This window comes from Haliotis rubra, unplaced genomic scaffold (assembly GCF_003918875.1).
Source record: "Haliotis rubra isolate DU_JTF1 unplaced genomic scaffold, ASM391887v1 Scf904, whole genome shotgun sequence".
NCBI classification, from domain to species: domain Eukaryota; kingdom Metazoa; phylum Mollusca; class Gastropoda; order Lepetellida; family Haliotidae; genus Haliotis; species Haliotis rubra.
Window position 1 is genome coordinate 148172 of NW_025767640.1, and position 7582 is coordinate 155753.

The window sequence follows — 7582 nt, forward strand, 5'->3', positions numbered from 1 at the left end:
GTTCAGTTTGAGGCCGCCAGGATAGTTACTGGTTTACCAAAATATGCTACTAGAGATACTCTGATATATGAAACAGGTTGGCAAATGTTAAAAGAAAGAAGAAGATGTCGTAAACTGTCTTTATTCTATATTATCTACAACAAAAATGCTCCATCCTACCTTTGTGATCTTATGCCTCAAACTGTTGAATCTAGGACAAATCATAATCTTAGAAACATTCGTGATCTTTCCCTGTACTCTTCCCGCACAAATCTCTACAGTCAATCATTTTTCCCATCATCTGCACAACTTTGGAATAATCTCCCTTTATATGTTAGAGAATGAGTTTCCCTTAAAAGTTTTAAATCGCATATCAGCTCGCGTAAGTCAAAAGCACCAGGATATTTCTCATTTGGTAATAGAAAACTCAATGGAAAAAAAATACCCAGCTAAGATATTCAAATAGTAGATTAAATGGTGATCTATATAGGATCGGTCTCACAGAGAACCCCGAATGTAATTGTAAATTTACCTGTGAAAATTCTCAACATTATTTTATGGAATGTTCTTTGTATTCTGTTATCAGACAGGAAATGTTTCAAAATATTAGCAGAATTTGTAACATTAAAGCACCAACAAACCTAGACGTACTATTAAATGGCAGTGCAGATCTTCCGTATAGTGACAATATTCAAATTTTTAAAGAAGTTCAAAAATATATATCAAATTCCAAAAGGTTCAGTGATTGGATATAATGTGTATGATCTAAATAATTCATGTATTCATTGTATTGTATATATCATTTTGTATATATCTTTCTATCCATGTACATATAGTTTGTTTCACCTTTGCATGTAAGCACTGTAAATAGGAAAGGATTTCACTAAGTTGGCATAACTTGTACGCAATCCATTCTCTTGAATAAATATGTTTAAATCAAATGAACATGAAAGACGATTATCTTTATTGTGTTAGATATTTCGAAAGAAAACAAATATGTCAGAATATCCCAAAAGTTAATGAGCGACAAAAATAATTAAATGCATTTTCGTATGTGAGACGCCAGCTTGTTATACCCGTTACCCTGCAGCGTTCGACAACGAACAGAAACTGGAAGAGGCGTATGAAAGTGTCGTGTAGTCAGATTTATTGTTATCCCGGAAGATCCGGGTTAGAGTTGATCTGCAGCATCCTATGCTTGTCGTATAAGGCGACAAACGGAATCGAGTTTGCTGACTTGTCTGATGGTGAGGCGAGGTGAGTTGAGGTGAGGTGAGGTGAGGTGAAATGGGGTTTAACGTCGCACGTAAGATTTTATCGTTCATATGACGACGTGCATGCGTGTGTATGTGTGGCTGCTTGTACTAGCCCAGACTTAAGCTGGTTATATAGTGCTTGCTCACTGAGATACTAAGCCGCAGGTAAGCATGAATACCCCACTCAGACACAACATACTGACTCCTAGCCGACCAGTCCTTGTTACACCCATTAATGCCGAGCGCCAGGCAGGGAAGAACAAGTACAATATTTTAACGTCTTTTGGTATGACGCGGCGTGGGATCGAACCCGCGACATTCCACTCTCCGGGCGGACGCTCTAACCACTACACCACGGAGACGGTCCTCAGCTGATGGAATTCATCGTATCCTAGATGCACAGGTCGATGTTCATGATGTCATTCACTGGCTTTTCTGGTCCAGACTCGATTATATACAGACCTCCGTCATTTACTGGAACAGTGCTGCGTGCGGCGTTGAATAACAATTAAACATATTGTTCGATTAAATGCATGTTACCGCACATCGACAGCTTCACACTACTATCTATGATATAATACCGACAATTAATAATATCGACAATTGTATGTCTGGTCTAGATTCGACCTTAATACATAGCTGGACTGTTGCTGACTAGTGGCGAATACATTAATCACCCAGCTAACAACGCAACATCTCCTCCCCCCCCCCTCCCCAACACACATAAACACACTGCGCGTACCTCCACCTAGCTCCCTCCAACCCCTCCGAAAGTAAAGGTAAAACATGACGCACCAGTTCTCTGAGACACGGGATCATTTCCTTCCGTCTGTGTTAGCACTGTCGGTTTCGCTCTCGCCTTCGAAGCAAATCCATACCATCGAGTAGATCCAAGTACTACAATCAATGCCATTCCGGTCTTTAATAGAATCAACATTAGTCAATCTATACAGAATCTCCAGCCACTTATCGCGGATTTGGCAACTACAATAACATCAGCAATTGTGTATTTAATTAGGGGACCGACAAGAGAGCTCATCACGTCTACCTACGGCAGATAATGCCATAACGCCGGGACGATTCATCCCTTTTACTGACCTTTCACAAGCGTAATTCTGACATTCAATTGTCGGCGGATGACCAAGAGAGTTTTTGTTCCAAGTCCCTCTGTGCCTGCTCCTGTCTTTCTTTCTGCCTGGTTTTATGCCTAAATAATCTGGTCAAACACCCAACTCGAAAGACTGATTCTCTGAAGATCGATAAAGGTTTTGCCAGAAGGAAAAAATCGAGTTTCCTCTTCAAATTCCATTTGTTGTGAGTATGACTTTGTACCCAGAGGTAGCGAAAGCCAGCCGGCGACGTATGGTTCCTGTACGGTTTCCAACAATCCTTGCTCTCGTTCAACTGGATTAAAGTTTAATCTCGTCACGTGCACAGACAGATGATGCAAAGTGAAATATGGGAAGCGATCCCAGGTGACAGAGGAGGTTGTGTGAAACATTGATCTGTACAGCAAGCCCAAGCATGGATCTCAAGAAGCGCTGTTTCATGAACGTCGGCAGATTAGCATTTGAGAAGAGATTGCCATTTAGCCCAGGAATCCTCGAAACGGGAAACATCCTCTGCCCTGGTTGCTGCTCGCCATACTGCCAGTAGAAGCCAGGCAATCAATGGTTGAGCGCGTCATCTGACGGGATCTCAAACACAGCTCTGACAGGCTCGGCAGACTCCGCTATGTACTGTGGCCATCTACAACATATACAGAGAGATTGTAGCTTGACGTATACCGTCACCACCAGACCCGCGCAGAACGAATACACTTGTCACATCCTGCCTTGATTGAGTGACTGACTGCGGCGCGAGCACCAAGCAACTCACATATCGACATCCCTGTGAATCAAGTGCTGTACTGAAATCGGGATATTTATTTCGATACCTGGTGTGTTATGTTTGAGACTCCGAAGAAAACATACAACAGGATGTCTTAGAAGAATGATGGGGATCACCCTGTACAATTGTAGACAATCCCAGAGTTCTCAATGCACCTGTGTCGTTGCCAGTTCTGTTGATATGCACTCTATCTATTATATCATTCATGATCAGTGAAGCAAAGCATGCCTTTATTGAACACCGCGACGAATCCCCAAAGGTATGTCTTCCTCTACAAAGGAATACATGGATGATTCACTTACCGTTACCAGCGCAAACAAATAACACGTTTACCAACCTGGCAGTCGTACCAAGGTAAGATATAGACCCGCTTTATCACGCAACTCTACTAGTGTGACCGTCGGAATTAAGGCCAACCTGTGTCAAAGAAGACGTATTTTCTGTCGTTCTATACTATGTTGTGAGACTCGGACCTGGTATTGATCGTGTTGTGTCAACGTGTTTCGGGGCTCTAGTGATCACCAGTATGGATTCCAAACACTGCTGGTTAGATAGAATACCATAGTGCAGTTGGCAGCAGAATCCTGCGTGGTTATCCGTTATGGTTGCAGAGGTGTAGTGGACACCCAGTTCTTGAAGGCATTCTACGATATAGATTCGTCTTTTAGGGGCATCGTCTCAGTTCAGCAAAATAAATGGGATTACCTATTTCGACTACATGTGAAATTCAAATCATAAAGCAGGATATTGGACCGTCTTAGATGTAAATGTACGTGTGTGTTGAACTATGATTCACATACGTGACCTCCACATGCATGTCAAACGACAGCCCATCTCTGCTTTGGAACGTGACTATAACATGTGAGTAGCAACAGTTCTACCTTTGTCCACTGATATATGTGTATGTCATAGTATACTACTCTGTTGGCTGATATTTTCGCCGTGCCTGGACTCACGCAATCAGCGAGCACCTTGTAAAAGTATTGATTTTACGGTAACGTATTTGAAAAAGGGAAATGTGTTGATTTAGACTTTGACATTAATGTGTATAGCTTACAGGGTACCATTACAAGTGATCGTTACTCATTAACCGTGTATAAGCTGAGGGATGTCGGGTAACTGCGGCGCGGTTGTTGAAATGAAAGTTTAATGTCGAGTTGTTTGAAAGACACTTGAATTTACCTTCACATAGTTAGGAGTGAGCACATTAGATGTTTACCAGTTCATTTCAGCTTTTTGACAATCAATCCCAGAATAAACTTTCATGATTATACTTTCTGAAGAATTGATTCAATTGTCACAAAGTGACCTTTCTGCGTGGTTAAGGATAAAGGATTCTTAAATACAATATAATTCCAGATAATGCTTTCCTTTACTGAAAGGTAAATCTGATTAATTCACAGGAAAGCTTTTTTTCTGTTATTGTTATTCATGGAAAATGTCGTGCTTCAGTGAATAGCATCCGCCCATTAAGCGTTAACTCGTTTGGTTTCAGAGTACACACAAGGCTGAGACAGTAATTTGAAGAAGGTCTTGATTACTAGAGCAAATCCATCCTTGAATCAGGAAGCAAGGGTTAATTTCATCTTCAGGATTACTACAGAAAACGGAGTTATTACATTAAGATGCTGCGCTGGAGAAGGAAACGTGACGATATTGATAGTACAATGACAAGAAACAGTAAAACGAAGTGTGGACGGGAGAAGGGATTGTGGATTCATCTCGACCTTTTCCTTGTGCGCTGAAATGCCAATGTGCTCATTTAAGTGTGTTTAACAGCTTAAGCCCGCTAATTCGTATTCAGCTGGAGATTTCTATTTCAGTTTTTGTGGTTCTGTCACGTGTGTTATTAGCTCTTGTGCGAGTTATCTTGCGTTCGTGAATCGTTTTAACGACAAAGACCATCAGGATGATGGACCAAGAGGACAAGGTGGAGATGGAAGAACCATCATCCATCACACGCTACCATCATCTAATAATCAGAAACAAACACATCCTCTCTGAAATCAAACTATCTGTCGTCATCGTCATCGGCAGTATAGTCATTATCGCGTGTTTGGTGTATATTGTTATACAGTGTAGGACAAAAGGCAACCCTAATCGTACCATGAAAAATAGACGAGCTGATGACGAGGAAGAACTGTTCGATTCTTCCGACACCACCGAGCAGCTTCTTCCACAACCGCCAGATAACGCCATTAGACTGAAGGTTCGACGTGAACCGGAGTTCTATGTGTGAATGCAGCAGCGTGTTTCGAAGGTGTAGATATTTCAGGGTATTTGCTGAGAAACTGCAATTTATGTGTGCATTCCTATGGAAGGTGATGCAAGGATCTTTTTGGAGTGAGTACTGGTGTTCACTCTGTGGATCACTGGTGTTCATTCTTTGTGTACAGCGTTCACTGGAGCCTGTAAAGATGGAGAGGATATTTAACACATCTGTGAATTAAATACTTGGGAATATGACAGGAGAGTGCTTTCCCAGCTTGAATTTGCAACGTCTTTCTTGCAACACAATTGCATAAGAGATGAATTACATAGCCATTTAAGATAATGTACCAAGTCACTTAGTCACAATGGGTATTTTAGCTTTGGGTAGAAACATGCGGATGGTAAATGCGTGATTCAGTGATTATTTGTAAGCATGGCCAGTTTTTGCACTTTTGGAAATCCTTTTACTTTTCCCTTATAACTTGCTATTACTGATGCTTGATCATTGTTTATACGTTCTACTTCGTTTCGAATATGATGCATACCGTTTACTTGAAACAGCCTTGTTTTTATGACTACTTCTAAAAACACCAATTTTGTTTTATTACAGGTGTCGACTTACTTTTAGTAGTATCTCATTTAAGCATGATCAAATAAAGGTTAAATTTTAAATTAAATATGGTGACATTTATATAAAGTAGAGCTCAAAATACGTATTAGAAAATGACCTTTTCAACGTATACCAGTTACCGCCCAGCAAAACCTGCTTCAGCACCAAAACCACTGCCAGAAATATATACTAATTTTGTTTGCAAGGTTAAATTGAGGGAAGGTGCATGATGGTTCGATTACCTCTGTAGATATTGAGGCTGGTTATCGTTGAGTGTAACATTCGTCTCTTACAAACCGTTATGAGTTTTGAGTTGAGCTGTGTTATATCATCGATAGCATACCTCATCATTCAAACCACATGAGGCTTAAGCCAGTTTTACTATGACCATACAAAAGAAAAGAAATCGTTGGTGAGATTAGCAGTTGTTAGTGAAAAGGTATACAGGTTTCATGTCACAAAAACTGATGTTTTCAGTTGGTTGCGGTGCGATATAAGGGTTATCAACAAAACACCTTTCTACAAAATGTTATGCTTGGTAAAAACTAGTCAGAGATATACTCGTTTCCAGTTTGCAACTACCAATGACAAAAAGACACATGGCATGCTTTTGAAGCCGAAACGACCACAGTTGAAGTGTAGAAATACCGTTGACCTAACAGTAACGCAGGATGTGCAAGTCACATTTCAGTATCTGTTCTGCTCTACCCAGTACAAAACGTTAAGGAATCATTGTTAATAATCAGAAATGCGCCACACACGACATAACATCAGTCTATTGCTTCCCACTGGTAAGCAAAAGAAAGAAGTGATTACTCATAGATACTACTTTATCGGTGATGTGGTCCAAAGAATACTGACTGTGTCGACGTCGGTTAAATACCCCCTGTCAGAGATTAGTATGGAGTTTTCCCCAAATTTGGTCTTATAACCAATGTATCACGTTACATTATAGCTTACTGAATCAGGTCAAAACAGAAGCACTTGAAACTACGGCCACTGTTTAGTGTTTTGTGATCAAAACGTGGGAGCGCCGTATTTGCTATGTTAGCGGAACGCAAAGGCACACGTGATTTTATTTAAATGTCTGCGAAATATCTTCATCATCACTTCTATGCAATCATTTCTAGCACAAAGGGGGTTCATTCCCTACAAGTGACAGACAGGTCTGTTTATGGTTATTTTATGTTTGAATCTAGATATTAAATTCGACGGACAGGATTTTATTTATTTATTTATTTATTTATTTATTTATTTATTTATTTATTTATTTATTTATATTATTTATTTATTTATTTATTTATTTAATGGGACGTTTATTTTTCGTTACTTGTTTTTTGTAGTTCTTTGTGTTGTGTTTTCAGGGGGATGGGTTTTGTAAGAGATTCACAATTATGGATTATGGGAGAGTCCGAAAATTAATTAAATGTATACTTTTCTTTCTTCATGTTTTGTGAGTTGGTCTGGTTTAACGTCGCTTTTGGCATTATTCCAGCAATATAAAGGCGGAGGACATCATACGCTTCACACAGTGTGCGCATTTGGGGAATCAAACCACGCGAATTGGACAGAACAACCTTACGCTTAAACCGCTTGCTAACTCACCATCCCTATAAAATGCGACATATTCTTAATT

General features: G+C 40.0%; 1 long non-coding RNA gene across 2 annotated transcripts; it reads left to right on the top strand.

The window, feature by feature from the left end:
• Positions 1 to 2058: 2058 nt before the first annotated feature.
• LOC124264040 lies at positions 2059 to 7049 on the top strand. 2 transcript variants are annotated; one of them, XR_006895030.1, is made up of 2 exons: positions 2059 to 3986; positions 4621 to 7049. It is a non-coding gene; the product is annotated as an uncharacterized LOC124264040 (long non-coding RNA). The 2 variants fall into 2 exon arrangements; XR_006895031.1 differs by having other exon boundaries at positions 2059 to 3479.
• The last annotated feature ends 533 nt before the right edge of the window (positions 7050 to 7582 follow it).